Below are 25,011 nucleotides of genomic sequence, written 5' to 3'. Positions count from 1 at the left end.
CATATAATTTGTAAGGCTGAAAATAAGAGACTTAGTTCTTAACTCTCAGTGGAACATGTTTATCACTCTCCATCTGTTTGGAAGCTCAGGGAAGATTACATGAAACTGAGTATGAAAAGGCATGAGGACACAAGAATGTGTCCCAGCAAGGAGACATGGATGGTATTCTTAGAAACTAAGGATCCTTCCCACTTCTTACAGAGAACTTATTTACTTATAAACCTCAGCAAGGGGTGGATAACATGATGAATCCTGTGGAAATAACAAAAACTTCAAATATTCAGCAGTTCAGGAAGTTGAGCATCTCATAATGAGTAATAGAAAAGCAAATAGAAGGACTCAAACAGGACAGGAGTTCCACAAGAAGACAAATAGAGCCAACAGATAAGGGGTGGGGAGGTTAGTGGTGGAAACTGATGCACCAAACATGGACCATATGGACCATGCATGGAGAGGACGTAGTTCCTCCATTCAGATGTAGCCAATAGGTATCTCAGTCTCTGTTATGAGTACCCTATTAAGAGAATCAGGGGCTGTCCCTGCCATGGACTCTGTTGCCTGTACTTTGATCACGTCCCCCTGACAGGTGGCTTACTATGGCGCAGAGGAAGAGGATGCAGGTAGTCCTGATGGGACTTGGTAAGCTGGGGCAGGAAAGAATGGCTCCCTCTGTCTCTGAGAATTGGTGAATGGGTGGGGGCAGTGGGACCTGGAGGAAATGAGGGAGGGGTCTTTGATAGGGATGTAAATTGAATCATTTTAAAAATAAATTTAAATCAGAGAGAAATAGAAAGAAGGAAAGAGCTATTGAATGTCTTTGAGTCTTCTGCATATAAAACAGGGTAGGAATGCAATAGAGACTCAAGGGTGTTTTCAAGTTCTGTTTCTTTGTAGGCACTTAGCTTTACTGACAGAGTGTCCTTTTTATGATATAATCTTTTCCTTCCAGATGTCTTCATCTACTATATTTTTAACCAATAGTTTTATTGAATCAACAATTCTGAGGTAGACCAAGAGCAGAGTATCTTCCCCTCACTTCCTGTTTTCCAAACAGTAGAAAAAGATCAAAGTTAGGGTCAGAGCCAATATTGTCAACTTATAAAATAGCCTACTCATCATGTCTAACTTTCTTTGACAGTATCTTCAAAGGCTCCTGTATCTAAGGATGATTTTCTTGTCAATAGACAATCAGACAGGTCAATGTTCATTTCATTTGTGAAGAAAACCACGCCAAGTAAATTTCATTATAAAACCTAGGAATCAATACACATTTGTGCCAGTGTTCTGTAAATAATGAATGTGAGTACTCTTTTACCCTGAAATAATATTTTTTTTTAGGGATTGGATTTTTTACTAAAAGAACTGAGAAGACACGTTTGGTATCTATAACTCAGACAGTGATATCAGAATGCCTGGCATCTGTGTACAGGGTTTCTAACCGGCAGTGAAGGTTGCAGCACAGAAATCCCCTTCCTCCCAAGACTCTTGCAACATATCCCAGGACCTCAAATCTTTTATTCTTTCTGAGTTAGGTCCTCATAATTCCACCGTGGGTTAGTCACATCCCAATGCTAAACTCTAGTTACAATTCATTAATTACAGTACAGAACAGATGTGTGTTGTGTTCTAGTGAATTTAAAAAAAAAATTGGCAGGTGATCTATACCTGTACCTTCAGCAGTGTAGTTACAATGAGAAGTAGCAATCAGCATTAAAACCCAGCCTCAAGTTGCCAAGGTCTCAGATTTAGCTGATGCAGAGCGCACCATAAGGGGTTCTGTTGCCAGCACATCAAATGCTCTCCAGGCTCCCCTCAGCTTTCCCAATTGCCAGTCACCAAATGTCAGCTTTGACCCTGTAAAGCAAGTTTTGATTTTGTTCAATTAAAGAGTATAGTGGCGAAGTGAGATCCCCTGGGAAGTGACTTCCCTTAAAACATGAGTTAACACTGTGACAAAATGATTCTATCGAGGGTGTGTGTTTTGTTGGTAATTTCTTATATTATGCACAGCCAGGATAACAGAAGTAGAACTGAGGATAGCAAGAGAGCAATGGAAAGGTACAAAATATAGTTTCTTTGGCAGAGGGTTCACTATTCTGCTTTAATCCTGATCATATTAAAAACAAGAATAGAAAAAGCTGGCAGTTCTTTTTTAATATGCTGTGATTCATTATCCCATGTCATCTAGTAGAGCATTAAGTTTGTTTCACTCTAATTTCATAGTTATAAATCCTGTACTCTTTCCACCAGGGCTTTGCTTAGCTGGTCTCCATTGACTGCCAGGCAGGATTGATTTTTTTTTTAAAGTATATTTGCTCAAAGTTTTCTCCAAGACATAAGGTAGATAATGTGGTTTAAATGCATCAGCCACTTGAGTGATTTCCATGCTCAAGATAGGGGTCAATGCAGCTGAAGGGAATAGACATAAGAACACTGAAGTCTGCATATTTCTCCAGTGCAGCACTCCAGCACTTCAGGCAAGCTTGGTGTCTGTGTTCTCAGTGTGGACAGCTGAAGAGTAGGCTGCAGTGACCAGGCTTAAACGTGTCTTTTTTGTAGTCAGACACTGATGTGTGTTCAGACACTGATGCAAATCTCACGGCTTGATGTTTGATGTTTATAAATGGGTCATTTATTTTCTTGTACGGAATAATTTCTATATGTTATCCCTCATTCTTTTGGCTCTCAAAAATTAGTAATGATAACAAAACATTTCTCAGATGGAAGGAGAAATTATGCACAACTGAATTTTGACATTGCACTCACATCACACTATAAATCTTCCTAAAATGAGATTTGACAAAAATACCAAAAAAAAAAAAAAAAGTGTGAAGTCAGGAGGCAAAAGCAGAGAATACATGGAAAGAAAAGTCACTTGCTATCAATCATAATGATAAAAACCACAGATGTCTCTGGTAAGACATCGTGTTGGTGAGGAGGGCCTTACCTAATTCTCACTAGATAAAAACAAATCTCAGAGAGTCTACTCTAGTACTGAGAATTTCTATATAATTTTCTCCATTACTAGCATTTCCAAAGATCTATGGCCAATTGAAAAGGGAAGTTATGGGGAAAACACAGTTCTTCTGTGATTGAATTTTAAAAAGAGATACTACATTTTGAAATATTTAAGAGGTGTTTTACAGGCAATTGTCTGACAGTGGTGTAGATTCTGGACAGCTTAGCCTTGATATTCAAGCTCTCATAGAAGGCTTATGAGAACGATGTGGATAAAGACACTATGGTTTAAAAGGGGGTAAAATTAAAACCCGTGTAATGAAAAGAAAGAAAGAAAGAAAGAAAGAAAGAAAGAAAGAAAGAAAGAAAGAAATATTTGTAATATATAAAAGATAAAAGATGTTCATCTCCTTTGAAACAAGTTACTGGCCTTGTTATGCTGACAGTAGTCTACTTAATTACAGACACACTTCAGTTAAATGTTTTAAGATTTCTATTTATTATTTTTATTCATGTGCATGGGTCTTTATGTCTGTGTGAATGGATGCCCTGTAAATAAGCAGGTTCTCACTAAGGCCATAAGAGGATGTCAGATACTTGAAGCTTATTGATGTGAGGGTCTGGAACCACACTAGCATCCTCTGGAAGAACAGCAAGTGCTGTCTTAACTACTGAGCTATCTCTCTAGCCTCTGCATTTTTAAAACAACAGTACTAAGAATAATAATGAGGAGAAGGAGAAGGAAGAGGAGAAGGAGGAGAAATAAAAAGGAAGAAAGTCTTCTCACTGTAGTCTCAATACCCATCCTATGCACCTATCCTACCCATTCTTAGAGATATAAGATTTCTCAAAATAACTGATACCTTCCTATTTGCTTATTTATGCCTTTCTTGCAAATCACCCCTCACAACACACACATGTAGTATTACTAATATTTAGTAATGGTTATTAACATTCATGAGAAAATCCATATTAATTGCTTTTTAAAATTCTCCCTTTATTTGATATAATCATATGCATTTATTATAAACAGTATATATTATCATATCATTTGCCATTTAAGCTTTATTCATGAACATAGGTGACAGTGAATGTTCTGGTATGCATGCTTCTGAAACAAATGTTTCTCTTGTGCTTATTTTTTTTCATACATGTTGGCTCAATGGCTTTTGGGTTATGTGTATGTGCACAGTACACATTTTTCTAATTTATGTTGTTTAACATGTTTCCGTGCTCTTACGGTCATTCTGGTTCCCACCCCTCCATTCTTCCTCATGTTACTGAAACAGCCTTCAGACTGTTTTGGCATCTTTTCTGAGGCACATCCTCTCTCAGTTCTTGTCATTTTACAGTAGTAAAAGAAGCCTCAACTGTCTCTCCATCAGCTTGTGGACATGTTATGCCTGCTGCCATCCCCCCGAATTTGCCACTTATTTCAAATAAGTAGACTTTACTTTTATATTACATGTTCTTGGCCCCATGCTCTGAACAGATCTGTTCTGTCAGAGAGCCTTTCTTGAGGGCACTACAGTAACTATAGGATGAGACTTCAGCCAACTTCTTGAAGTTTATCTCACAAGCTTTGAAAATCAGTTTCTGTGTTAGTTTCCCAGGACACTGATTGATGCAACCAGAATTCCTACAAGCTCAAGTCTTCATCCTGACACACCATCTCCCTCTCTTGCCTCTTTTGGAGTGTCTGTGTTCTGAGAAGATTGCTCTTCATTTGTTATCACACATAGAGGCTGTGCATTTACTGACCTAGATCTTTCTCTCTTGTCACCTTTCTGACCTTGAGGATTGGAGTACTCCTAGAACAATTTAATCTTCCACTGTTCATACTGCCATTGATGCCAGTTAAGGGAAAGATTTATCACTGTCACTTCCAGAAGTAATTTCCAGCTGTTTGATCCACTCTCCTATAATTTTTCATCACTTGAAAATGTCTTTGCTGTCTTGAGTAAGCTTTAGAAGTTAGAATAATTTCCAGAAGTATTGGATATTTCAATATCTTCCCTGATGTAAACATCTATATAGTTGTGACTATCTTACATTCTGATGTCCAAGAGGCAAATAACTACTTTTGGTCCAAATATTTCAAACATATTACAAAATCTGAGGCCTAAGGACGGCATTATAAAAGCAAAGAATTGATTAAAATATTGTCTTCATTGATCTCAGAATTAACACATCTTAGAAACATTAAATAAATAAATGAACAAATAAAAATAGATTATCTTGAAAGCAATATTAACTTTTAGCACCCGTATAAAACACACACACACACACACACATATATATACATACAAAAGTATGTATACATGTATACGTATATAATATATGTGTATATTATATATGTGTATGTATACATAATGTATGTGTTTAATGCATTAAAGTGCACATTACTTTAATAATTAATTGTCTACTACCACTTATGGAGGTCAAAGTGTCTATCAATAAGAGACAGATAAATAACTTTATCATTGAAAAATTGGAAAAGGAAGATTTCTGATAAGAAGGTAGTTTAGCTGCATTTCACAGGATGAGAATATCAGGCATGTGAAGATAAGGAAGAGTCTCTCACAGAGGGAAGAAAGTACATTTGGTATATATAAAAACAGCTGGGAGGATTTGGTAAGAAATTCATGGAAGATAAAGAGAGGATAAATACAGAAGATACAAAAATGAACATTGTAGTTCTATAATAAGTCTAGTTACAGATATTAAAAGTTTATAAAGCTACCTCTTAAATCATGCAATACATTTTAAATTTTGTTATGAAATTCTAACTAAATACATCTGTAATTTTTGTAGCATATGGTAATGTTAAAACGTGTAGAATTTTATAAACCTATCATCTTAAATATGCACTTGCATGGAAGGATAGCATTGTGTCTAAAGGTTTTATTTCTGTTTTATTTGGACACACAGTTTTAAGCTGGTGTTTTTTTCTAATATAAAGAAAGAATAAATGTTTGTATGCAACCAAAACTGATTGGTTCCAGTATGCTGACCTCTGTACCCAAGTGCTTCTTTCATGAATGAGACACCTCCATTTCTTATCATGATAGGAACTGCGTGTCATGTTGTCCTGTAGCGACTCATGTTTTCCTTATCATTTAAGACCAAAATGAGTCATCCGACTTTCTGTATTTATGGACTGTAGGAAGCTGGCCTATGACACGTAAGATAAGAGGAGCATCTGCTAAAGAGAATGCTAGAGTTGAAAGTGTGAAGTATTTAAGACATAGTAAATTAAGACCTAACTCCTCTCTAGTACTATGAAGGGACCTAGGATTCCACTGACCTAATAATTCTCAGTTATTTTCAGATCTCATCTTACCTCCATGCACACATGCATGGGGATGGCAAGTTGGCTTGTTTCTAACTTTCATATATCTGGCTGGAGTCTTCAGGGTAGAGAGCTGATGCATATATTGTAACTCATCAGATCTGTATGTATCTCAAACTTAACACTTTTACTAGGCTTCCAGAAATATGCCTAAGTATAAGATAGCCTAAGATAGCCTTTGAGTTGTGGGTTCCAGTGGTATAGGGCATTTCTAGAAACGATCTGAAATTCTGCAAGAGTCGAACCTTAAACTTTAAACATTTTTTTCCTGTGTGTAAGCCTGTGGATATTATAGCAAGATCATTTGACTTGGCTTCCCCCGTCTACTATTTGAATTATGTTGTGTCCTCTAAGCCATTGTTTGTTTTTCTGTTTTATTCCTTAAAGATGTTCAGTTATCCACTCAAGTGTAGGCTATATAGCTTCTCATCTTTGATATTACCCTCCTTGTTTACCAAACCTAACACTCTTCAAAGAGTCAAGAGTCAAGCTAGGTCCATATCAACCATAAAAGATAATGAACTGATTATTTTGTGTTGGTTTTGATTATAGCAAGGTCATTCATAACGCTTTTTTATTTATCTATAATCAGTCTTCATACCCTAGCCTTATTAACCATTATTTTATTGTTGCTAACTGTTTGATTTTAAGCCACCAAATATTCCCAGTTAAAAGTTTAAAATTTTCATAGATGATAAAATTAATGGAATTTGTTTTTATAAATTCATGCCTGCTGTGTGTCTGTTTATTGTACTATGGTGAGCTTCTTCTTTAATTTGTTGTAGGTCTCCTTCCGCCTTACTTTCATCACCAGTACAATGCTGTTTCTACATGCCCAGAATCCAAGTCCAGATGACTTGGTCGTCATGTCACTACCTACTGTTAGACAGGATAGCTATACATTTTTCATACTGTTGCTCATAATATTTCCTCTATCTGGTACTCCAGTATCTTCATCTTTTTCAGTGCTCTTTTACTTCCAATATAACATACCTAAATTTCATGATCAAGCTCCAACCATCCTATTCTCTTTTCTTTTCTTTTTTTATATTGATGGGAAAGACTTTCTTTTTTTTAATTAATTTATTCATATTACATTTCAGTTGTTAGCCCATCCCATGTATCCTCCCATTCCTCCCTTCCTCCCACTTCCCCCTACTCCCCTCCCCTCCCCTATGTCTGTGTCTGAGGGGGACCTCCTCCCCCTGTATATGTTCATAGGGTATCAAGTCTCTCCTTGGTGACCTATTATCTTTCCTCTGAGTGCCACCAGGCCTCTCCATCCAAGGGACATGTTCAAATATGGGACACCAGAGTTTGTGTGAAAGTTAGATCTCCTTCTCCACTTAACAGTGGAGAATGTCCATCGGCTAGTCCGGGTAGGGGTTCGAGGTTTACTGCCTATTTTTTCCTTTCTTGTCGATTTTAATATTGGTAGTTAAATTCTTTATTCTAACACACATACTATGAAAACTTGTTATATTGTTTTCTATGTAGTTGAGGCTCTTAAAAATGTTTCTGCTAAGAAATTTCCTAAACATCATTTTTTTTAGGTGCAGTGAACTTTATTGATGGTATTCAAGAGAGTAGGGCTCCCTAGGCCCCTCTCATTATTCTGGGGTCTAGGATGGAAACTGTTAGGGGTGATGCTCAGTGTCAGGGGAAGGGTTGGAACAGGGACTCCTCAGCAGCCGAGGGCCTCTCTCTTGTTCTCATGTCCTTGCTGGGATGAGGGAGTCCAGGGCTTCTTACTCCTTGGAATCCATGTAGGCCATGAGGTCCACCACCCTGTTGCTCTAGCCAAATTTATTGTTATACCAGGAAACGAGCCTTACAAAGTTGTCATTGAGGGCAATGCCAGTGCCAGCATCAAAGGTGGAAGAATGGGAGTCGCTCTTGAAGTCGCAGGAGACAACCAGGGTTTGGTGTAGCCCAGGATGCCTTTCAGTGGGCCCTCAGATGCTTGTTTTACCACCTTTATGATATTGTCATACTCAGCAGGTTTCTCTAGTTGGCATGTCAGATCTACGACAGACACGTTGGGCATGGGAACACGGAAGGCCATGCCAGTGAGATTCCCGTTCAGCTCTGGGATGACCTTGCCCACAGCCTTAGCAGCACCAGTGGATGCAGGGATGATGTTCTGGGCAGCCCCATGGCCATCATGCCACAGCTTTCTAGACAGGCCATCCACAGTCTTCTGGGTGGCAGTGATGGCATGGACCATGGTCATGAGTCCTTCCACGATGCCAAAGTTGTCATGGATGACCTTGGCCAGGGGTGCTAAGCAGTTGGTGGTGCAGGAAGCATTGCTGACAATTTTGAGTGAGTTGTCATACTTCTCCTGGTTCACACCCATCACAAACATGGGGGCACTGGCAGAAGAGGTGGAGATGATGACCCTTCTGGCGCCACCCTTCAAGTGGGCCCCGGCCTTCTCCATGGTGCTGAAGACACCAGTAGACTCCACAACATACTCAGCACCAACATCAGCCCATTTGATGTTAGCAGGGATATCGCTCCTGGAAGATGGTGATGGACTTCCGGTTGATGACAAGCTTCCTGTTCTCAGCCTTGACCCACAGAACTTACCATGGGTAGAATCATACTGGAACATGTAGACCATGTAGTGGAGGTCAATGAAGAGGTCATTGATGGCAACAATCTCCACTTTGCCAGACATGAAGCAAGCCCTAGTAACCAGGTGTCCAATACGGCCAAATCCGTTTACTCCGACCTTCACCATCATGTCAAGATACAAGGCTGGCACTGCACGGAACAGGCTGTCTCTGGAACAGGGGGGAGCAGAGAGTCCCTAAACATTTAAAAATATTCTGCAAATCTCAGGGCATGTACTTTATCAATGTTATATTTCCAGAATATCAAATAAGTTTTCTTATATAAGATATTAATCCATCTGAATTTACTATCAATTACTTGTATGTGTCTATATTTTTTGGAGAAAGTAGAAAGACACTGGGTGACATAAATATTACTCCATTGAAGTTATTAGCTCTGGAGACCTTCAGGCCTGTTTTACTTTACAGCTGTGCTATTAGGCAACAAATCAATTAGCCCACTACTTGATCATTTGATCATTTGTAAAAAGAGAAGGATAGGACTTCTACATTTTTCTTTTATTATTATTTTTTACATATCCATATATATATGTGTATATATATATATATATATATATATATATATATATATATATATATATAATTACCTATAGCAAGAAGAACCATGGCACAATCAGGAATTACATAAATGTTACATTCTTAGTGTTTTGGCTATTTGTATTTGACAGCCTTGAAGAAAACATCTTTCCTATCTTGGTTCATCTAAAATTCTAAATGTAAATCAATCTCCATCACATCTTGTCATTATCAACTTAAAACATCCCTCTAGGCCTAAAAATATCTTAACTCCTAAACAACTAAGCTTCATTGTAAAATAAACTATCTGGTCTTCAACTCCATTAGAGTCTTGAGAAGGATAAACTTGATTACTTGAGTATACAGGGAGTGAAGGTTAGTAGCTTTCCAAATGAAAAGATGACAGAGACAGTTTGTTACTTGAATAGCCATACACAACTCTCTATAATGTTGGAGCATCATCTTTAGCCTTTTGGCCCAGTATATCTGACAGACATATTTGTGAGGCAGGAACTATGGAGGCCTTGGTTGCCCTGTCTTGGCAGAGTTGTTTTTTTTTTAAATATCACACCCATAATAATAGCACAGGATTCTGAAGATAGTCTAATATAAAAAGAAGTTAAAAAGTTAACAAGCTAGTAAAGCACCATTGTTTGGGGGAATTTCAAAGTAGAGAGATAAAGTTCAGTAGTATAAAGGCGAGAAGGGAATAATGTAACAGGAGGGACTAAATATAGTGGGGGATGGGAAGTATACACATTTTATTTATATATATATATAAAATGGGTTAGGAGTTACTCTATAACTGGAGTTGGGGTAAGATGGGTGGAGGTGGAGACAGAGATTCTACTAGACATGGCAAAGCAAAAATGAAACCACTATTCCAGAAATGAATTATCCTCATAGGAGTTGTTGACCTATAAGCTGTGGCTACTGTGTGTATTGGTTATTCTCTAGAACCTGATGGTAAGATAAGTGCTGCTGAAGACACCATTCACATGAGAAAACAAGGCTAGTGCTGACCTGGACGCTTTATGTTTCCTGGTTAGCATTCACAGTGTTAGAGAGTATTATACATGCTATTGCAGAGGAAAAGTAACCATCACTCTTAGCCAGTTGAGAAATTTACAAGGTATAATAAAGTGGCCTAACAAGATATTCCTACTTGTATAGTAGGGGCACAACACTGTGATAGTAACCAATCACACTTTGGTTGGATTTAAAGCGTGTTCCTCAAGAGTGAACCTGTAACTAGCATCGTTGCTAGGGACAAGGGCCTGTGTCTCGATAGGTGATAGTGAGGTGTCTTGTCACATCTCATAGGACAGATCAAACAAACAGACCAAAAACCCAAAATGTATAGAAAGTGCCAGATAGGATGTGATGAGTCTCATTGCTGGGAAGATTCCGGAATGATGTAGAAGACAAACTTGTAAACTTTTTAAGTTACTCAAAAAGCTAAAAAGAAAACTAGCAAATTACAGCAATTGTGTTTCTAGCTATGTACCCATGATAGGAATGCATAAACCCACAGCATGGGTATACCTCAGTATTTAAACCTTATTGTTTCAATACTTAAAAGTAAGAACAACCAGGCATGATGACACGTGACTGTAACCCTACCACTCAGGAGACTAAGACAAGGTTTGTGAGTTTGGTACCAACCTACATGGCACAGTAAAACCCTGATCTCCCACAAACAAATATAAAACAAAGCACAGGTAGAAAAAAAAATGTCCATCAATTGATAAGTTAGTAAAAATTAAAAAAAAACAAATATTTACATCTCTCTATAGTCATGCTATTTAGCAAAAACAGTGCTTAGCAGTTGTATGTGCTACATCATGAATGAAACTTGAAAACCTTTCCATAAGTTAGAGTTGTCACTAAAGGCCATGCATGAGCCAGGCCTCCATACTCAAGGAAAGGCAGGAGTATTTTAAGGTCAAATACTGCCTAGAAAACTTAGTGAGATTTTGTCTAATAAATAAAAAACTAACAAGAAATACAGGGCTGTAATAAAGTACTTGCTTGTGAGCAATACATTATGCTCAATATCTAATACAAAACCCCAACAACAAGAAAGAACAGCACATGTACAATGAATGGCCTGACAAAGCAAATTCATAGAGACTGAAAGTTGATTACTAGTTCTCAAGTGCTGGGGTGAATGGGGGATGGGAAGTGGCTATGTACATTTTCCATGAATTGAGCTGTTCTTGGATAATAGGATAATCTATTGAATTATGTACTTCAAAAGGGTGAATTTTAAATTGCATAAAAGAATTCTCACAAAAGTTCTTATTTGTATACTTGTATAAATGCCTGTACACAAAAATATAAATTAATGTTGATCTATCAGTCTATGTGTCATAAATTAAAATTGATAGTGAATTTCTCTGGTAAAAAAGGTAAATAAGTTGAATTATTGATGACCTTAATAAATATCCTCTCAAAAAAAAGGAAAAAGGAAAAAAATAAAAATAAATAAATAAAAATAAATAAAAATAAATAAATAAATAAATATTCTCTCTTCAGAGAATGCTGAAGGGCACAGAATTTGTGAATCAAATTTTCATTCTTTCATCTTTCTTTAAACCAAACAAAACCCAAGTTACTCTCATCATGTTGGTCCGCATCATGTTTCCTTCTCTAACTTCGGAAAGACATTGAAAACCTCAAATCCACAGCACTGTGCTCAAATCCCAACACTACATACATATTAGTTAATTAATTATATAGTTAATTAAAGGAATGTGAATTAACCTAACAACTGCTAATTCCCTATGCCATGGGAAATCATACTCTCTGAGGTTAATATAGTCTTTGGTAACATGGTTAGTGTTTCCCTTGCAATGTTTCCCTTGCATCCTCTGTGTGCAAATCTGGGCTTTGTCTTTGCTAAATAATATACTTTTGTTTTTGACACAGGGCATCTGGCTTTTTTTGCAACAAGCTTTCCATAATATAGTTTATAGTGCCTACAACCATAGACTCAAAGGAAAATAATGTTGCTGAAGAAATATAAGTATTCTCGAGAACATTGGTTTTTTTCTTGTATTTCCTTGTATTTTTTTAACATATTTAATTTGGTTGTTTGAGAGAGGGTATAATGTAGTAGCCCAAGCTCTCTATATACTTACTGTCACCCCAAGGGTTCCTTGGCTCTCAGTCGTCCTGCTTCCAGTCCTCAAGTGCTTGGCATATGCACCTGTATTCATATTATTATTCTCTTTGATAAATTTGATGATACTTCATGTGTCTGTGTCAATGAAGACATTAGGAGAAATAATGATACTTGAGTTATCCAAAGTCAAGCAGACATGTAAGTGGATAAGCTCTTGATACCAGACAGCATAAATCGATAGAATGTGTTTTTAATTACTTTTCTAGGAAGCTTTATATTCTGTGAGCTTGTGTTTGTATTTATGTATTTCATATATATTATAAAATATATGTAATTCATTTATCTGTATATGCATACATATATATGTGTGTGTGTGTGTGTGTGTGTGTGTGTGTGTACATACAAACACACACACACACACATATATGAATAAATAATGATATCTCCAGCCTGGGATAGTTGTTTCTCATGCTTGATGTCTCATGTGATACTTAGCATATAATATGTTATTACATAGGGCTCAGAATAAATTTATCACATTTATTCATGGACACCTTTGATTTTGTAATTGAGACCTAGAGAAGAGAAGAAATCGCTGGCTTTAAAGCAACCAATGTACATATGAAGAAGAAACTAATTCTTTTGAGTATTTTCAGGGTTATCTAAAGAAGGTGAAGGTCAAGTCTTTTACAGTGCTAGTTAATATGTATTAATTAAAAATGACTTCAGAAACAAATTGCCTATTGCTCTGCCATTTTCATTCATTAACCAAGTCCATCTGTAGTGATAGTTAAGGAAAGCCACCCTATGTTCCTCATATCAAAATATTTATCATGGGTAAGCAGCCAACCAAATTCTTAACAGTTTTTCCTCACTAATATCTGAAATAGCTATTCACTCTATATGAAAAAGATAATTATTTTATCCAGTGTTTTGTTAACAAATATTTATCACTATGTGCCAGACAAGGTTATATGTTAGTAATCACCACTTCATATTTTCTTGCTTTCTCTTCTGTACCTTTGGTGACTCTTTGCATATTCAGAGGAAGACATTAAGGGAGATAAAATAGTATCCAAAGCTACACAGACATATAAAAATGTATAAGCTCACAAAAACAGCCAGCTTGGATTTATATAATGTGTTTTTAATTCATTTTTTGGGTCACCTTGTATCCTGTGAACTTGTATGTTTGTAGATATATGCATCCATCTTGATGCTAATTGTATTTAGTTACTCTGGGGGGATATGATATGGAACAATAGCAAAAGACAGAGACCTATCTATGGATCTGCACATTGTTATGTCTTATTTATTTCACTGTCTTCTATTTTCACTTTTCATTAGAACTCTATTCATTATAGAAAATTTTACATCAATTTCAAAGTAATAGCCCCAAACTTTCAGGGATGCTACCGTGGAGACAACAAGAATTCCAACTGTACAGCTTTATGTATCTGTGTCATCTACTTGCAGAGTTGCATCACAGCAGACTTAATATTCATACTTGTTTGTTTTTCACATCGTCCAGCATTGAACATATAGGCTATAAAAGGATGAAACCTCTCTGCCTCGCTTTACTTACCCAACTCAATTATTATGCCTTGACCTTTGGACCAAATGAGATTCATCTTAACTCTGCCTGTACTTGCAACCCATTTTAATACTGTGGCACAGACTTAATGGATTGAGAGCCTGTGAGTAAGTAATGAGAATCCGGAGAAGAGTGGCCAGCGTGATTAAGATGCTATTTGTAGTGCAATTCCATTATAATTAACATTATGTAAGTGGAGAAGTACGATGTTCGCACCTCTTCCTAGCAGATGTTTTGATGTCAGTGACAGGAAATTAAGCAGTAAATGAGGACCTATTTATTGAAAATTGTTCTATATTCTATAGTGCTGAATTCATTTGTTTGTTCCACGAACCCTAGTTAATTTAAACAAGGACAATAAGCAATATGCTTAACAAGCACTCTAACTTTGTTTGTGCCGTGCTTTGAACTATTATAGTTACACTTTTAATACTAGAAGTAAAATATACTTGCAGCTCTTCAAGTAACGTTTATTTAAAAAAGTAAGAGCAGGTTTTTCTTTTTTTCTGATTTTTTTTAGCTCCTGAATTATTAACTGTGGCTAAAGAGTAGTAAAAATAATGTTTAACTTCTAAAGCTTGTTGAAATGAATTAACAAAACAAATTGGTCAATTAATTAAATTATTAATTTATAAAAATCTTGATTATTCTTATTTAGTCATGAATGCACAGCCTCTATCCCATTGGATAACTTTGATTCTTCAACTCTTTTAATATTGCCCCTTATGTCAAGGAATTTTATGTTTTTAAATGGAAGAAAAATGTAAATGGCAACATTTCAAGACACATAAAAATTATATAAAATTCATAGTGCCATGTCCATACATAGAATTATACTGAGACATGGCCACATCACTTTGTTCTATTTTTTGTTGTTGTGGTTTGTTTGTGTAACCACAGGGCAGAAGAACACACTGCTACATTTTAAAACACTACATGGTCAGAAAGGTTTCTGATCCTTCATGAAAAGGATACAGGCCTCAGCCGTAAACAAGCTAGTATCATTTCCAATTCTCCAAATTATTGCAGAACGCGTCTAGTGATCTCAATTCACAGATCAGTAAATGAGGTTCAGATTGCTAAGTAATTTGTGTTAGAAAAGTTTCAGAACTGATCTCTATATTAATTTAGTGTGTGTTTACCGATACCATGGTAAGTTCCTTGAAAGTGCTAATGTCTTCTGTTATCCGTTGTTGAATGTGATTGAGAAAACAATATTAGGCATTCTAACATACAGAGCTTTGGGTACAAATCAATTTATAGCAGCCACGTGCATGAGGTCAGTGCTCCACTTGACAGTCAATATCAGAAGCACAGTTCTCTTACTTATCTGGAGCCTTTATGCCCAGGGTAGCTATAGATAGTAGCAAACCAACACAATTTATTTCTTTTTAAAATATATTTTATTAATTTATTCATATAACATAATTGTTATCCCATCCACAATTGATTTCTTAAGACTTTTCTTAAATTTCTTTACTTTGACCTTTTGTTTTGTAGAAAAGTAGACAAAAGCCATGGGTAGTGAAAAGAGTAGTCTATTGCACATGGTTTCTTGAAGAAGCTTAAGAATACTAATTAGTTAGTTATCTGTTTATATGCTAATTATATATGCTCTGTACCTGTGCTGATAAATGATGCTGAGAACTAAACCGGGGTCAGGATTACATACATGCTAGGATGCTGAGCAAGTGTTCTGGTACTGATCTGTACCCCAGCCTTATTGTTTATTTCTTAAATACCCTTCCTTGCTATATTCTTAGATCACCTAATATATTATTTCTTTTTTAAAACATTTTTTCTCCTTTATTAATTTATTCTTGTTACATCTCAATGGTTATCCCATCCCTTGTATCCTCCCATTCTTCCCTCCCTCCCAGTTTCCCCTTATTCCCCTCCCCTATGACTGTTCCTGAGGGGGATTACCTCCCCCTGTATATGTTCATAGGGTATCAAGTCTCTTCTTGGTAACCTGCTGTCCTTCCTCTGAGTGCCACCAGGTCTCCCCCTCCAGGGAACATGGTCAAAGGTGAGGCACTAGAGTATGTGAGAAAGTCATATCCCACTCTCCACTCTACTGTGGAGAATGTTCTGTCCATTGGCTAGATCTGGGTATGGGTTTAAGATTTACCACCTGTGTTGTCCTTGTCTGGTGCTTTGAGATGTGTTGACAATAAATTTGAAAGTAGCTCAAGAGGCGGTTAATTTAATAGGTTCTTTATTATAACTCTGTAGAGAATGAGAAGACTCTTTCTTCAAGAACTTTCTGAAATCTAGTGTGAAAAGTTTGAGGAATTAATGATATTCTGCAATAATCATAGATTTGGTAGCTCTTTTATTTTTCCGTTGGCTTGTTTTATACAGCTTAGATATGATTATCTTTGTTTAATCTTTTTTAAAAAGTTACGAAATGGAAGACTTAGTGGGTAAGAATTCTAACTATCCAAGCACAAGGATTTGAATTCAGATCTCTAGCACTGATGTAATGTTGGGTATGTCCAGTACTGTGGAGAGCACCAAAGACAGGAGGATTTCTTTGGCTTCCAGGTTACAAGCATAGCTCTACATTCAATGAGCAATCCTATACCATGAGAACATGATGGAGAATGAGGGATAAATCAAGGTACCCAGTATCCTTTTCTGACTTCTCTGTGCACTCAGACATATGCACCCACACTGATATGCATATTCCTCATATTTCATATAGATCTCACACACACACACACACACACACACACACACACACACACACACACTGAATGAGAGATGCCAATTAAAAAAACATTTCAATTTGTAAAAAAAAAAAAAAAACAAAAAAAACTTAAGACTTCAGCATGGGTATTTCTTAGGACTGAGCCTAAAACATCATGATAAAACTTTAATGTTCATTTATTCTCATGGACATTTAAAATTCTCTAATATTTTACAATCAGGCATAAACCGTATACTTATAATGCTTTGATTGCAGAGGCTGTTTGTTACAGTAGCTTTCATTTGTATGCAATAACCGTTATAATAAATGTAATTCTTTGTGCCAGTGTTTACTCTGGGTTATGTGCTAGAAATTTTGATAGTCCAACAATTAAAACTTCATTTAATGTTTTCCTAAGAACCTGAGGAATAAATATTAATAGGAAATTCTAATTAGGTTTTTGTAATATTGCTATTATAGACTCCACTGCTAAGCATTTTTAGAGACTCATGTTCTTATGTACTTGTGCAAAGAGTTTTAATGGGCAGTCTAAGTGAAGACTTACAGTTGAGTAGTAGGCTATAATGTGATATAACGAACAGTGGGATTGTCAGTTCATGGGTAGTAGATCTTCCCCTAGTTAGATTGATTGCTAAGGTTCAGAATTTGCAGTGGCATCTCTTAAGGTAGAATTAAATATAAATGCATCCTTAAGTGTTATAGTGTATGTACTTTTATGGGATCTTACACATACATATCTTATGTAATTTCCACACTACGGCTATTGAATGAATAAGCAGCAATTTTACCACTGGGAGAAGTTAGGAGATTGAGTTACTCATCAAGAAACTCAAGTTATTTATATCAAATCATGACCGCAGTTCCCCTCCCTCCTCTCCTCCTTGCCACCTCCAATCTTTCCCTACTCCAGTCCACTCCTCCTCCATTTCCCCTCAGAAAAGGACAGGCCTTCCATAGATATCAACCAGCCATGGAATACTAAGTTGTGGTAAAACTAGGCACCTCTTCTCCTACTAAAGCTGAACAAGGCAACCCAATCATAGGACAAGGGTCCTAAAAAGCAGGCAACAGAGTCAGGGCCAGCCCATGAGCCCACTCTTATGCATCCCACAAGAAAACCAAAATACTTAACTGTAACATATGTACAGAGAGATTATGTTATTCCCATGCAGGCTACCTGGTTAATGGTTCAGTCTCTGTGAATCACTACGGGCCCATATGTACAATGGGTGGTAGATATGCTCCTGCTTAGACTGATTATTAAGGTTCAGGCTTTCCCAATGGCATCTGTTAAGTTATAATAAGTATAAATGCCTCTGTGGAGTTTCTTGTGGTGTCTTAGACACCACATATGCTTCCCATAATCCTTCTCCCCTCTCTTCTGCATGATTCCTGAAGTTCCACATAATGTTTGGCTGGAGGTTTCTGCATCTATTTCCGTCAGGTTCTGGCTGAAGCCTCTCTGATGAAAATTAGTCTAGGTACCAATCTATGAGTACATAGAAAAATATCAGTAGTAATCGACTAAGACATCATTTTACATATCAGAACAAAGAGCTGGACCTATCAGGGTATCAGCTTTTTTATATGGGCACATGATTTTTGTATCTACAAAGTTTATACTTGAGAACCAGGCAGTCAACTTACAAATAAACAAACAAACAAAACTACACACACATGTGAGTTCTAAACTAGAGAGTGATTAGGTCCCCTGAACAATCAGCACACTCAGAGGCACTCCTTGAGGAGCTAAAGACATATAGAATGTCTTATATGAGACTGTTTCAACCCTGTCATATGTGTTTGTACCAGGGATGCCATAACCAGGAGAATTAAATACAATCAGGACAGCTTCTCCTGGCCAGAGAGTGTGATCCAACCAAGGTCATGCATAGGCAGTGGAAGATGTACAAAGAAAGCCAGGGGATACAGTCCTCCTGCTCTCTCTTCCTGATCCACTCCTGCCATTTTGCCATTGAGATGATCTCTTTGATGTGTAATTGGAAATGTCTTTTTAGATTATGGACCCAAAGCATAGTCATCCTACTGTTTACTATTCAATTTTCTGATGAAGAGTTTCTATTCTCAAGAGCTCTCTGAGCAAGCAGTATATCTGTGCAAGGGAATACATAAACATGACTCCATTGATTGGGACAAAATTAGAAGACTCCTGAGGGGGGAGAGGATTGTACAAGTACATCTTAGCAAGGTCCAAGCCTCGTGAAGGGCAAATTGATTATTTTACATTAAAATCAAATGAATGCACTGCTGCTTCTCAATTTTTCTTTTAGTCATACTTATAAAATGAATGGTTGAAAATGATTAAAATACAAATTAAATATAGAAGAGTTGGAGAAAATCCAAGAAAATATTTTAAGCATGCTTTGACTTTGAATGTAACTGGTTGATTCATAATTAAATATGTATCAGGGCATGATTGGTTGATACATGATTATGTACAATCAATTATGTCTTGATAAAATTATGCAAATTATCTAAGGATTAGATCAGATAAAGGTTTTGGAATTTTCCCTAGTTTTTAGGTATTTGTTAATACAATATAAAATATTCCTATTTGGTTAACATAATTATTCATAAACAATGTTCATAAAACCTGGCAAGTCTTAGGAAATAACATTGGAATTTCAGGTTCTGAAGACAGATTTCTAGTAGAATGATGAGTTTCCTTTTTAAACATTCATGGGCCTTTAGTAGGAAATTTTGTTGCATTTAAAAATGATTTGATCATGGTACCATTTAATATCATTTATCTGTAAATTCATATGTAAAAATACTTGTAAAAGAAGAAGTCATGTATTATATAAAGAGTTGAGAAAAATGGAACAAGTTGGTGGAAAGAGAGGGAGGAGTAGAAATGATGTAAATCTAGGACCTATGTATGAGTTTCTTAATAATTTAATATATAAAATTGTTAGTATAATTTACATTTTTTATCTTTACATGCATTACCACATTTACTTTTTAATATGACCCCACTCACTTATCTAGTAAAACCCATTATAGGTTCCCTGATTATGGTATTTCACAGACAATGCAATTATTTGTTTACTTAATTGTTCTTAATATATTTTATTTTACCCAGATGGGTACTTTGCTGGCAAAGCTGTACAACACATGTGTGTCTAGTATGATTAGGGTCCAAAGATAGCACTGGACCCCCTGAAACTGGAGATGATTGTGAGCCAACATGGGTGTGCTGGGAATTTAACTTGAGTTGTCTGTACAAACAGATACTCTTCATAACTGAGACATCTCTCTAGCTTCTATTTATTTACCTTTAAAATTGACGTTCTTTAATAAACATGAATGGAGTTAGTAATATGAAATCCATCACAAGAAATATCTGTTACATAATCAAAACCCTTGCATCTGGGTCAGAGAGATGGCTCAGTATTTAAGGTTGCTGACTGCTGTTCACGCGTGAGGCCCTGAGTTCAGATCCACAGAAGCCCATGAAACCTAAGCAAGTGTTCCTGACTATGGGAAACTCTGACTAAGTGTGGAATCCTGAGGGGAATATGACAGAACAATGTGGAGGAAAACTCTCTGCACGCATCACACTCATCCACACACACAAATGCTCACTCACACACTCACACACACACTCACACACTAGCCTAAATCTTTCCTAATTTGATAGCAAATGCTGCAAAAATATTTATTTAATTTTTTTCACTTCCACAATAATTTTAATTGAACCATTCCCTTAGAGGCTCTTCACACCTTTGAAATCTCAATAAAGACTTGACTCTGGACTCAGCAAGTTCAAACTGAAATGATGTAAAGTTACAAGAAAAACTAACTTATAAGAAGACAGGTAGAAAGCTTTTCACCCTGGCAGTCTGCCCCTTCTTTTGTGAAATGCCCTATTCCTTTTTTTCTGAAGTGGTTTTTCCCCCTTTTGATAGAAAATTTTCTGCATGCTAAAGAGTTGGTTAATGGAGCACCTGCTAAGAGCATTCAAACCACCCAAGCATGGCTGGCAGCTTTGGCTGCCACAACTATATTTTTAACTATAGAAGGAGCAGATGAACTGTCTGGAGATATGACAGTTATTAAACATATTCTCACAGAAAGTGCAAAGGGATGCTAAGACGTGGCAGGCGTTATTTTTACATAGCATATTCTTAACTCTTCCAAGACTGGAATTCATCGTTGAACTCTTTGCTCTATAAAATCACATGAATATCAAGTACTTAGTCAATAAGTGTCTTTCTGAAATAAAACACACTTCATAATTCCTCTTTTTGATTTCTACAAACCTAAGTGTCAATTAGTCTTTGCATCCAGTTGATGAAATCTTCCAATATATTCTGCACTGTTTCTTGTGGCTATGTGCACTGATTATCATGTAGGATGTATTTCTCTAATAGGCACATGGAATTTGCAATTCAGTACTCAATTTAGACATAATGCCACTTACTTAAGGATCATTTTTATAAGGCCAAGCAGGTAGAGACTTCTTGAGAAATACAGTATCCCATTTTCAGAGCATTTCTCAGTATTAGCCCGTGGATTTTTTTTTTTTTTTTGTCCTCAGCAAGTCTTTTAACAAGGCACCCTTGCGATATAAAAATTCTATAAATCATAGTTATTGCCTGTTGTAGATGTAAAGAGCTACCTCTGTAACACTTTTTGTTTGTCAAAAGACAAAAGAAACAAGGCTTATTTAATATTAACAAGGTAGTTTAACAGATAAGTCAGGGCTCCTTAATTTGAGCTTAATGAATCCTTACTTCTCATGCACATCTTTAAGAACAAGTGTAATACAAATGTACAGAAAATATTAACTGAGAAGCAATCAAGAAAAGCACATGGACAACCAGTTTAGTATAAGATGTGAAGACACCAATTTATGTTCCCTTTGAATTGGAAACCCACATAGGACAGGACCAAGAGATCTGAAATGTGGGGCTCTGGGGAATAAGGCCCTTCCTCTGAATGAGCAGGTCTCATGAGCATTGTATTCAGCTATGCTCTAAGCATGAACATGTGCCTATCCTTTGGAAAAAAAGTAAATAAACATTGGTAAAACCTTAGCGTCCTTCAAGACACTGCAGATAAGCCCTTGCTTTGTTAGGAATCTGATTGTTTGTCCTGGTGCTACAGTTGATAGATTCTGCACTGTCAATCTACCTACTAACCAGAGACAATAATCCGGGAAGAGAAAAATATATATACCTATACATACATACATACTACATACATACATACATACATACATGTATATACACATATATACATATATAGCATGTACAATTAGATTTATAAAGGGTGTATTGTTTACTTCCTGGGTTAATAAGTGATTTTTACCCTCTTCTACCTCAGTTACTCCATACTGCTTAGTTTGTTCCTTACACATGGATCTTAATTCACTTTCTTTTCAACTTTTCTCTTTCTTTCTTTATTTATTTTCTTTCTTCTCCTTCCCTGTCTTCTTCTTGGTTTGCTTGTGTGTTTGTTTATTTCAAGACATGGTTTCTCTGTGTAGCCCTGGGTGTCCTGGAACTTACCCTGTAGACCAGGTTGACCTCAACATCAGAAATCTGCCTGCCTCTGCCTCCTAAGTCCTGGCAGTGCCACCACCATCCAGTTTTCTGTTTTTAATAAGAAGCGTCTGCATCTCTCATTCAGGAACATATAATTGTGTTTTGTTGTAGCTGACTCACAAGTGACTCAAATTTACACTACATGTAGACTGGATACCTGATGTTTGACGTTTGTCAGTTTGAAGTAATTTAATTATATTCTGTGAAAAGTGTTACCATGAGTTTACTTTTCTAGGGGAAAAAGTGATATAGTTATTTGGGGGGCAAGGCAATTGTATTCTTATGTATCTTGGCATACTTATGGTATTAATAAAATCTAATATCCACAGCACACTCTGTATTAACAAAACAACAAATTGGCAGGAAAGACCTTTATGACTGTACATTTCTGAATGAAATGACTTTTGTTAGCAGTGTCTGCACTTTGAATAGTTTGAATTGAATGATGACTCCTAAGAGTTTTGAGAAATTTGACATTTAATAATGTCAACATTACCTGGCTGTATGCTTATCAAGATTTGCAGGAATTTGCTTAACTTTATAACCTCAGAACTTTTTAAGCAACTTATTACTAAAGACATGAACTTGTACGCATGACAACTACAGAACACCAAATGCCTACTCAGGATGAGACGAGTTTAGCCTCTTTCTTAACGTTTTATTATAAATATTTAAAATAATTCTGACATCATTTTGAATAAGTACACTTTCTATGCCTTTATTTTATATTTTCCAATAGTACCAAATAGTGCTTTCATATAATTTCAAATGATTCAGTGTGTTTTTATTTATTTATTTATTTATTTATTTATTTATTTAATTTATTCTTTTACATCTCAATGGTTATCCCATCCCTTGTATCCTCCCATTCTTCCCTCCCTCCCATTTTCCCCTTACTCCCTTCCCCTCTGACTGTTCCTGGGGGGGACTTCCTCCCCCTGTATATGCTCATAGGGTATCAAGTCTCTTCTTGGTAACCTGCTGTCCTTCCTCTGAGTGCCAGGCACCATGTCCCCTGGAGGATGATTCAGTCTGTTTTTGCTATTTCATGATCCTAATTGCATCATCTTTTACCATGTCAATAAGTGAAACTTTGCTATGCTATAGGAAAAGCACAAAGTACACTTTTTTCGATTAACAGTTTCCATACCCATAGAATACATGCTTTTGTTAGAGTGTTATCTCTAAGTTTTAAATGTTTATCCTTTGAAGGCCAGCAAGATGTAGACCTATGCATGTCGTTGCCCTCATTTGATTTCTATCATTTGTTTGGTACTGATTCACTTCTGTAATATCATATTATGCACTCATCGCCAAGTTCTCAGTGGCCGCTCACAAGCATTATATTAGTGTCAGGGCTAGAACACTCTTCTCATTCTAGGCTCAGCTACAGGAAGTGGTTCACAAAAGCAGGCTACTGGCACAAAACAATGTCCAAAATGCAGTGGTGAGCCATCTGGATTCTGTAGAGGTGGACTATGGACATTGAAATTGGTGTAATTGAGATGTGATGGGTATGTGAACTGCTTTCTGCCTGTCAGGTGCTATGAATTAAGTGTTAGAAAACTAGTGTTCAATAGCAGCACAAACATTATGCATTAGGATTGTTTTTTTTTTAATTTTTATTAATTTATTCTTGTTACATCTCAATGGTTATCCCATCCCTTGTATCCTCCCATTCTTCCCTCCCTCCCAGTTTCCCCTTATTCCCCTCCCCTATGACTGTTCCTGAGGGGGATTACCTCCCCCTGTATATGCTCATAGGGTATCAAGTCTCTTCTTGGTAACCTGCTGTCCTTCCTCTGAGTGCCACCAGGTCTCCCCCTCCAGGGGACATGGTCAAATATGAGGCACCAGAGTTTGTGTGAAAGTCATACCCACTCTCCAGATCTAGCCAATGGACAGAGCATTAGGATTGTTATGTGTACATTGTCTGGGCCACTGTCTATGTGCTGTGATTTTGCAGGAAGTGTGTTGAAGATAGGAGGGTCAGTTCTGTGGTGATGCTTGACAGCAATATATCCTCTTACCTAACACCCTCTACTCCACTGTTTTCTTATATGTTATTTGAAATAATAATATTAATGGCTCAGGATGTTTTTGATTTAGCATCCCAATGGAATCATGCACCTGGAGGTATATTTTAACCTGAAACTCTTCATTAGGAATCTGTCTCTCCCCATGTATTTGTTATAATTGTTCAACTGTATATGAGGGAATAGAGCATCAGAGTTTTGTGTGTGAATTTTCAAGAAGCAATTAACACTTTATAAATGTCACCTCTAGTTCCTGTACTTACTGTTTAGGAGTTAAGGTGCCAACTTAAATATTTTTCTCAAATGCAGCATAAGCTATGCTGTAATACTTGTAGAACATAGAAAAAAATATGCTGGATAGAAGCGTCTATTGTCATTTTGTTAAATCTTTATATGACCTAAATATTTATGTTTAAACCTAGAGACCTGGGCTGCTCTCACTCTTGGTTAGACAAGCTCATTATGCAGTGGGCAGCAACCAATGGGAAGATGAATAACTGATCAGA

At 36.6% G+C, this 25,011-nt stretch overlaps 1 protein-coding gene and 1 pseudogene across 6 annotated transcripts in view; one reads left to right on the top strand and one right to left on the bottom strand.

Moving 5' to 3' along the window:
• LOC311588645 (contactin-4) overlaps nt 1–25,011 on the top strand; it is a 980,815-nt gene that overhangs the window by 102,537 nt on the left and 853,267 nt on the right. The gene's annotated exons all lie outside the window — the stretch shown is intronic.
• On the bottom strand, nt 7,877–9,079 carry LOC311588336 (glyceraldehyde-3-phosphate dehydrogenase-like; annotated as a pseudogene). Its single transcript has one exon. The product of its transcript is annotated as a glyceraldehyde-3-phosphate dehydrogenase-like (transcript).

The sequence above is a fragment of the Acomys minous genome (genome assembly GCF_964271855.1).
Source record: "Acomys minous genome assembly, chromosome: 17".
NCBI classification, from domain to species: Eukaryota; Metazoa; Chordata; class Mammalia; order Rodentia; family Muridae; genus Acomys; species Acomys minous.
The sequence above is the reverse complement of the archived record's forward strand: the minus strand, read 5'-3'. Positions and strand labels throughout refer to the sequence as shown.